Raw genomic sequence first — 9,605 nt, 5'->3', positions numbered from 1 at the left:
TTGTCCTTTCATTTTATAGGGAAAAGTCTGTGGTTTAATGTCTAGAATAAATTGTTTCTCATCAAAGTGACATGGCAGGTTTCTGACAGAATAATGAGTTATGTTGGGTGCCAGTCAGTTTGCCTGGACACCGTCTGATGCTATCTAATCACAGCAGAGCTCAGAAAATGTTGTGTATGCTGAACAGTGTAGCTATGAATATTTAGGACAGAAAGTGTGAAATGGAAGCAGCAAAATATTAAATGTACTGTACATGGCTGAGCCTTGGTTTAGCAACATAGCACACATCCGGAGCCAGTCATGGAAACACGGGTGCCAACAAAAGGTGATGACATTCACCCTCCAATGTCTAACAGCACATTATCTGGAAAATATGAAGTCTATGTTATCAGCTATTCTTTGATGTAAGTCTCTCTTCTTCCCATTCTACAACTGGCATTTAGGACAGTTATTATGGAGTTTACAGGTTTTGTATATTATTTTTCTTTCATAATCATTATTAAACCAAGAACTTGAATCTTATGGCAGGTCTTTATATAATACCTCTATTTATACAGTGTTACTGGGCCCTCAACTCCTTTTACTTTCATATGAGGCTTTATCTCATGATGAGTGTGGTATTAGTTGTGAATGTTTAGAGCCACTGTTAGGGTGGATACTAGGGGGCATTTACTAAGGAGGTAAGAGCCTGTTGAAAACAGGAAATTAAGACAGTACTGGGCTGGGGGGGGGGGTGACGGGAGGGAATGCTGTAGGAGCAACCAGGGAGTTGAGAGGAAATTCTGCAAGCTCATTTATGTGAGTGGTCCTTTGTACCTGTATGGAGCCTCCCCTGCGATCTGCGTGCAAATATCCCAGTGTAGGATGAGGGCACGGGAGAGCACAGTACTTTAGAAAATCAGAGAGAATGATCACCCCTTTCAAAGGCTGAATGTAAGTGGAGACCAAGGAGGGGAGAGAAAAAAGGCTATTCAGGTTGGGCAAATGAGGTCATTAGTAACGCTGATGAGAGCACAGTGCAGTGAAGAAGGCAACATAAAGTGAGGTGTGAGAGAGAGATGGAGGAAAGGCTTTCAAGAGTGCAGAAATAGTCCACTCAAGGAATGTGGAGGCAGGGGGTAGCAGGGAGATGGGATTTTGATTAGAGAGGCAGGTGAGGTCGAAGGATAGTTTCATCAAGAAGGGGGGTATTTTGATGAGACTGCCCAAGGAAAGGGAGGGATTATGTGAGCACACAAGGGAAATCAAGGAGTGGGAGTGAATGAGATGAAACAAAGAGAGTCTGTGGACTTAGAGGTGCATTGCAAAAGAGAGAGAGAGAGATGGGAGTCCCATAGATGGGGAGAAGTATCATAGGGAAGAAGGAGGGGAGTAAGAGTTGATCCAGAAGGGAGGAAGGAAGAGAAAGAAGATAGTTTCTGCCAAGTGGTATTGACTTTACCCTTGACGTCCATCTACTGAGCGGAGGAATAGAGAATTTGAGATAAATCTGGATCATACTGTCCATTGTTAACAAAATACTATCCTGCAGATTTCACAAAAGATTTTAGCATGAAAATTGACTATTCCTCATTAGTAAGTTAATGGCCAAACTGAGGCTTTAAGCCACCGGTCACACTGCTTGTGGTAAGAAAAGGAGTACTAGTGGCACCTTAGAGACAAACCAAGTTATTTGTGCATAAGCTTTTGTGAGCTACAGCTCACTTCATCGGATGATGGAGCTGAGCTGCAGGAGTCTCTGGAGGGATTCTGGCTGATTCAGACATACTTCTCGAAATTGCATGCAAGAGGTGGAGTTCCAGCACTGGGTTCCGGTGTGCAGATTGGGTTTCTCAAGGCTGGCTCAATGCCATTGGCAAAGGGTGAAGCTGCCACACTCATGCCAACTCTTCCAGCCCAGGACAGGGGGAAGCTAGTACCTCTATCGGTGCCAGCCTAGCACAGTTCCTGTGCATCACACTTGATTTCACCTGCATAGGCGAGGCAAGAAGCGGGAGAGATAATCCTTGCAGCAAAGCTCCTTGCTTCTTTTCAGTGACTAAGTAATGCACTTTGAAATCTTCCTCATTTGATACCATATAGCTACTGTCATTGGAATTGTCATTGTAAGAGAAGGAATCCCTGCCATTGGAGGATTTAAAAAATAGGGATAGACAAACACCTGCCAGGGATGGTCTAGGTACACTTGGCCCTGCCTGAGCACAGGAGGCTGGGCTTAATGACTTTTCACGACCCCTTCCAGCCCCACCTCTCTATGATTCTATGGTTGTATTATACATTGATAGAAAGATTGGTTAGACACATAAAATTCTGCTTTCAGTGATATGTGATTTCTAAGAGCCTCATTCTGCCCTTGTCCTTACCCACATTGAGTGTTTCCTTATTGTGCAAGTGGTCCCATTAATTTTAATAGGACAACTCCCAGAGACAGGTGCTACTACTCAGCATGATTAAATGTGGCAAAAATTAGCCCAGTGCTATGATATATGAACAGTTCTATTTTAAAGAATGCTATAAATATATTGAGGCAAGTTCATCTTTATTGTAGTTAGTTTTCCATCCCAGTCACTGTGTGTAGTTTTTGATGCTTACAATCAGTGTGGCTCAGCCATACAGTAAGTGACCTTGAGCCTCCATTGCTAATTAAGTTGTTTCATTTTGAACTGAACTGATTTATTTTTTCAGAGCACAGAGTTATGTTGTTACCTATGTCAGGAGATTACATATTATTTTTTTCCAGGCCAATGGCTCTAGCATTTAGGGGCATTTAGGAAAATTGACTGACTTACTTAAAAGAGGGGGGAACCACAGGATACTAGATTAGAATGATTTTCAGTGTTTAGATTTAAAGAAAAGATCTCATGTGGATGCATCTGTATGCCCCAAAATTTAAATGACTAAACTCAAAGATTGCTGCCCCATCCACAATATCTAAAAACAGCCCAACAGAAAATGCTAGAGCCATTGGCCTGGAATTTCCCAGAGTTTCAATGGGTTTAAACTGCCCCTTACCCATACTCACATTCTTCTCATAGAGACCTACTGCCTACCCTGTCTCCGGAATGCCAAGCAAGTCCGATAGTCAAGATCTTGAGGCTTGATGGTGGCTGGACTTATTATAGGGTTTGGTGGCTTCTGTGAACATTCATATAAATGCCTGGCCTCTTTTGTCCATAGCTGACTTCCTCACCCTAATAATGTCAGGGTGTCCTTATTCTATAGATTAATATATTATTAATCTAAATTTATCATATATGTAAACTTGTTGCCCAAGCAAGTTTGTGATTATGCATTTGTGGATGTTCTTATCCTAAAATATCCAAAGATGGCATCAGTTTGATTTCCTGCGGTAACCTGGTATCATTTTATACAAGCTTTTAGCAAAAATCATTTAAGCAAAATATTCCCAGAAGCTCCGGGTTACTACTGAGTAACTCACTTATGCTAAGAACATAAGAATGGCCATACTGGGTCAGACCAATAGTCCATCCAGCCCAGTATCCTGTCTTCCAACAGTGGCCAATGCCAGGTGCTTTAGAGGGAATGAATAGAACAGGTAATCATCAAGTGATCCATCCCCTGTCGCCCATTCCCAGCAAACAGAGGCTAGCAACACTGTCCCTGTCCATCCTGGCAAATAGCCATTGATGGACCTATCCTCCTTATCTAGTTTTTTTTAACCCTGTTAATGTCTTGACCTTCATGACATCCTCTGGCAAGGAGTTCCACAGGTTGACTGTGAGTTGTGTGAAGAAATACTTCCTTTTGTTTGTTTTAAACCTGATGCCTATTAATTTCATTTGGTGAGCCCTAGTTCTTGTGTTATGAGAAGGAGTAAATTACACTTCCTTATTTACTTTCTCCACACCAGTCATGATTTTATAGTCCTCTATCATATCCCCCCTTAGTCATCTCTTTTCCAAGCTGAAAAGTCCTAGTCTTATTAATCTCTACTCAGATGGAAGCTGTTCCATACCCCTGATAATTTTTGTTGCCCTTTTCTGTATCTTGTCCAATTCCAATATATCTTTCTTGAGATGGGGTAGCCAGATCTGCACACGGTATTCAAGATATGGGTATACCATAGATTTATATAGAACCAATATGATATTTTCTATCTTATCTATACCTTTCCTAATGATTCCCGACATTCTGCTGCTACACATTGAGTGGATGTTTTCAGAGAACTATCCACAATGACTCCAAGATCTTTCTTGAGTTGTGCCAGCTAATTTAAACCTTTGTAACACTTTGCAGTCTGCTTTGGACTTAACTATCTTGAGTAGATTTGTGTCATCTGCAAATTTTGCCACCTCACTGTTTACCCCTTTTTCCAGATCATTTATGAGTATGTTGAACTGCACCGGTCCCAGTACAGACTCCTGGGGGACACTACTATTTACCTCTCTCTTTTCTGAAAACTGACCATTTATTCTTACCCTTTGTTTCCTATCTTTTAACAAGTTACTGATCCAAGAGAGGCCCTTCCCTCTTATCCCATGACTGCTTACTTTGATTAAGAGCCTTTGGTGAGGGACCTTGTGAAAGGCTTTCTGAAAATCTAAATACACTTATCTACCGGATCCTCTTTGTCTACATGCTTGTTGACCCCCTCAGAGAATTCTAGTAGATTGGTGAGGCATGATTTCCCTTTACAAAAACCATGTTGACTCTTCCTCAACAAATCATGTTCATTTATGTGTCTGATAAATCTGTTCTTTACTAAGGCTCATAGGCCTTAAAGCCTTATGCTAACTACTTAAGCTAATGTCTTACAACGTGTTGGCCTGTAGGTTTCTTGTGTTTCTGCTAAATTAAATACATTTAAACTAGCTTTATGAACTATAACCTTGGGCTGCAGATTGAAAAAAGCTGAATGCTGATATTAGACTCCTGAGAGCAGGAATCACAAGTATTAATGTGATCTGCCAGGACCTATATTATTTAAATGTACAACAGCATTCAAGGAGAGATCCAGGGGAAAGATTGATACGCTTGGGCTTCTGCCCTAATCCCTTCTCTTGTGCCCACTTCCACAGTAGGGGTAGTGAGTATAAAAATGACTCCTTTTCCTAAAGTAGTTGTTGCTGCTGCCCTCCAAAAATGGGAGCAAGAGCTTAGATCTGTAGGGCTCCCTTGAATGCTAATCTCTGACATTGCTTCCTGCCATGATCTGCATCTCCTCACCAACTCACCCTTGAGTATCAGTTGGCGAGGGGAGTTCACAATACCAAGGCTCTGTACACCATTTCTATGTCATACATCTGCCTTCCCCAGCATGTCCTTTCTGCTTGGGAGCAAGAATGAGCTTCAGAAATTGGATTGATCTTATATTGTTGAAGTCAGTGGGAGTTTTACCATTGATTTCAATGGATGCAGAATCAGATGCTGGAAAGGGGCGGGGATCTGACATTAGTAAATACAGTGGATTTAATGAATGTTATTGTGGTGTATTGAAAACTTTGTTAAAATTGTGATCTATCATTTTAACATCTCAGGGGTTTTCCTTGTCCTGCTTGCAGGCCAGTGGGCTCTCTAGGGAAGCATGCAATCAGTCAATTCAGGGGACAGACAGCTTAGAGTAAGGTGTGGTGAATTGTGTCTCTGTTTTGGGGAGCAGCCTGCTTTCTCTCTCTGATTTGTGTGTTATTGGTCTAAATTCTATGAAATAAACCTTCCAGGAAGAATATTTATGTTTTTATCCAACTTCTCTCTGTTTATGCTGTTAGGGAAAAAGGTTTCCCCTCCCGTCTAGGGTTAGGTGGGTAGCCTTCCCTGGACTTCTGTATTAGCCAAACAAAACGCAGAGTCTTGGCTCTTTGATAAAGTGAGGCACTTTAATGCTAGCAAGTACGACAGCTGAAGGGCTCACCAATTCCTTTACAGAGGAAAATGGTGAAGCCCCGAACAAAGAACAGAGATGGGCTTTTATAGCCTGGTTCAACATACAGTGTGATATCTCTTCCAGTTCAAGCCGGTTAACCCAGTCCGTTTGAAGTTCTGGGGTAGGTATAAACATGGAGGTTTATCTGTATAAGGAATTCTTTCCCCAAAACAGGGAGTACAGGTTACACACAGTTCACATTCCTTCCACCCATAACCTTAGAGAGAAGACAGATAAGCATAGAAAAAAGACAGAGGCCTAGCTTCACATGATTATAGGGTTGTTTTCTGGTTCTTTTCTTTATCAATGCCATGACTATAACAGTTATGAATTTGGTTGTTTAAAAGTTGCCAGGGTTTTGTGTTGTGGTTCTGGATTGTTGCTCGAGTCGGGTATAAACAAGGCTTGACTTTTCTTTTTCTATCAAAGCTCCTGTTCTATCAGCTTTTTCACTTTGAGTTATGATGTCTGGGATGGTCCTTAAGGCTTGATTAGTTTAATTACTGGGCATAAAGTTTCAGTTATATTGGAATATTTGTGGCAGTTATGATGGGGTGCTGAAGGGAGCCCAAATAAGACAGAAGTAGGAGCAGGGAACTGTGGCACAGTCATTCTTGCCTGGCAACCTGGCACAGTGCTAAAAGGAGAGGCAATCACTAAGGAGATGCCTCACCTTCCCCACTGTAGGTCATTTTCAAAACCTGGGCTAGAAGAGGACTCTGTGTCTCTAGGTGTGACTGCAAGATGCAACTCTTGCAAGTTTCTCCTTGAAATGCTACTTCAGGCTATTAAAGCACTTGAGACTCTAAAAATAGCGACACTGGAATATAAACTAGGTTCTCTAGCTCCTCATCTGAGTGCAACAGATTTTTTTAAAAAGTGCTCAAACGGCAAATAGAAATACTCCTGATACTGTTAATATTCATCAGTGTGAGATTGCCAGAACCTCTCTGCTGCCTTGATTAAGGATGGTGATTTGCTTTATAGGAAGGCTGAAGTCCTTGAAAACTTGATGAGAAAATACCTCCCTTAGGGCATAAGGCCTTCACAAAGAAGCTTTCCCGTATGGAGTTCATGTATACCCTTATGGGAAAAAGTGTTACTTCTTTGAGAGTTAATACAGGTTTTAAAAATTATAGTTCAACACAGAGTAAGAATCCTGTGTTTTTCTTTCAGGCGTATAATTGTTTAGGCCTGGGGTATCTCTGGGGATATTGGGGGCCCTATTGTGCAAGGCAATGGATACCATACCGCTGAGAGGTGCTGAGCAGTTTAAACTTCTGTTAACTTCAGTGGGAGTTGAGAGCCCTTCAGGAGGCTCTGAAAACCTTGCAGGATTGGGCTCTAATTGTGTCTTGTGTTCTGCTTGAGACAGTGAATGTGACAAGGACTTGCTCCTGCTCCCATTGAAGTCAGTAGCAAAACTCCAATTAACTATCAATCCCTCAAAGGCAGAAGGATCAAGCCATAGATTTGGAGGATTGGGTCCAGAAAAAGGAGTGTGGAGATTTTTATCAGTGCTTACATGGACAAGAGTCACACATCCGACAGTAAATTGTCCATTGGGCCTGCCAACCCAACCTGACAACTCAGTGCAAAGGTGGACTCTTGCTGTTATCTAGCCACACCTAACAGAAAGGGTGTCTTACATGGCAACACCTTTTCAGTAATATCTTTGCCATTCAGGTACTCAAAGACTTCTCTGGTAGTTTAGGGCCATCCAGCACAAAAACAAATACTACCCTGGTTTATCCTTGAACCCAAACAATGAACCTTGGTGTACATGTAATCCAGTTCTAGATCTGAGCACTGCTTTGTCAGTCCTGCCCTACTGTAAAAATTATTGGAATATTTGTGTTAATGTGTTTGAAAATTTTATTGTTTCTACCATTAGAGCAGAGTATTAATATTTGATTTAGGTCTAAATAGCGTGTAATTGGATGTAAAGCTTGGTGGCATTTGCAAAGATCCTTTTGCACTGAAATAGTTTAAGTTGAGGCAGCTGTAAAGAGGACAGATGCAAATGCTGCATGTACCAAGAACAGACTATTCTGAATGTAGTCAGACATCATTAATCTGTCCTTGGTTTATCCAGATGTCTGGGTATCTGGTAGACTTATAGTATGCATGAATTGTTGCCTGGTTGAAGGGACACTATGTCAAGGCTATTTTAGTCCCAGAGTTTAAACAATTTAACTTTTTTGTTCTTTCTTATAAGGTTTAAGTTCCTTATTTTCTCTCTCTCATACACACACTTTTAACTAATCCTCCTAGTAGATCCAAAATTTTTGATGATCAATGTTGCACAGCTGCATTAGTGGTGACACAAGATGGTTAGAAAGAGAATCTGTCTTGTATTGGAGATTGTGTGGTCTAATCAGAACAATGAAGGCCCAATGGTATGATAGTATATTCCAGGGCCCCAGGAAGGTAGTCAGCATGATGGTGAGGTTGAGCTTAGTTTAAGGAAGTTCCCAAGGGACCACTCAAAACTGGAAGGTCAGAAAATGGTGGCAAACTCCCTGTACCAGGATTACCTAATCAAAACATATTGCAGGTGATCATAATTATAAACATTTCCTTCCATTTCTAAAATCCGTCAGCTCATTATTATGCCAATCTATAATCTTACCAGACCCCATATCAGTTATTTTATCTCAGATCCATCCAGTTTATACCATTCTTACTGCCACAAACTTTTGCTCATTTTATCAATAATTATATATAATAGGCTTTTGTTGCATTTCACCTACTTTGGACAACAGAATATAATAGGCCACTGCACAACAGAGAGAGCTGAGGGGAGTTGTGGGGGAAAAGTAGGTTTTTGAAGTGGGAGGGGGAAATGGCTGGAATGATAGACTTAAGTGGAGGAGACTTAGGTGAGTAAATGTGTGAGCGGGGCTGGACGTTGCGAGAGCGCTCTATGGATTTGTTGAATTAATACAGAATGTGCTGGTACACGGCACTCAATAGGTAGCCTTGTTCCAGGGTTTTATAGGACCAAACTTGTGCAATGGAAACGGTTTCCTTTGTGCAATTCTTTACATTTACTGTGGGAGGATGGGGAGAGTATGGAATGTGTGTGAGAAGGGTGTAGAGGTGAAGACAATATGAAGAGAACAGAACCTTAGAACATGACTGGAAGAAGGAAAAAAAAGGGAGATTCAAAGGGATGAATACTTCTTCTCTCACTCACCATTTTCTGAAGTGTCCTAGTTCTTCATTGTGGTGGGAGAGGGAAGAGGTGGTACCCTCCCCATGATACCTCATTGGTCGCCCCCAACCGATGTCCCAATTCTATCATTTTAAAATTTGGCCAATCCCCAGGGGAAGAATGGGGCGGGGGGAAGAGAGGGATGGGGGAAGGTTCCTGTAGCCCCCACTGCTTCTTTTAGGACATCAGCTACCTCTGATTCAGTTGCTATGGAGGAAATATTTTTTCTTTCTAAGGGTCTCCACTGCAATCAGAGGTGTTACTGAAGCACCGGTAGACATACCTGAGCTACCTTTCATCTAGCTAGCTTGAATAACAATAAGCTGCAGCAGTTTGGGCTAGCCCCTTGAGGGTTCTAAGTGGGCTTGTACAGCCCGTGCTGCCTCGGCTTCGTTGCTATTGTTATTTGATCTAGCTCGATCAAAGGTAACGCAGGTACGTCTACACGGGCTGCAGTCACATCTCTACTGCAGTGGAGACGTACCCTACACTAAGACCTATGTC

Source organism: Lepidochelys olivacea, assembly GCF_965140295.1.
Source record: "Lepidochelys olivacea isolate rLepOli2 genome assembly, chromosome: 3".
NCBI lineage: Eukaryota > Metazoa > Chordata > Testudines > Cheloniidae > Lepidochelys > Lepidochelys olivacea.
The sequence above is the reverse complement of the archived record's forward strand: the minus strand, read 5'-3'. Positions refer to the sequence as shown.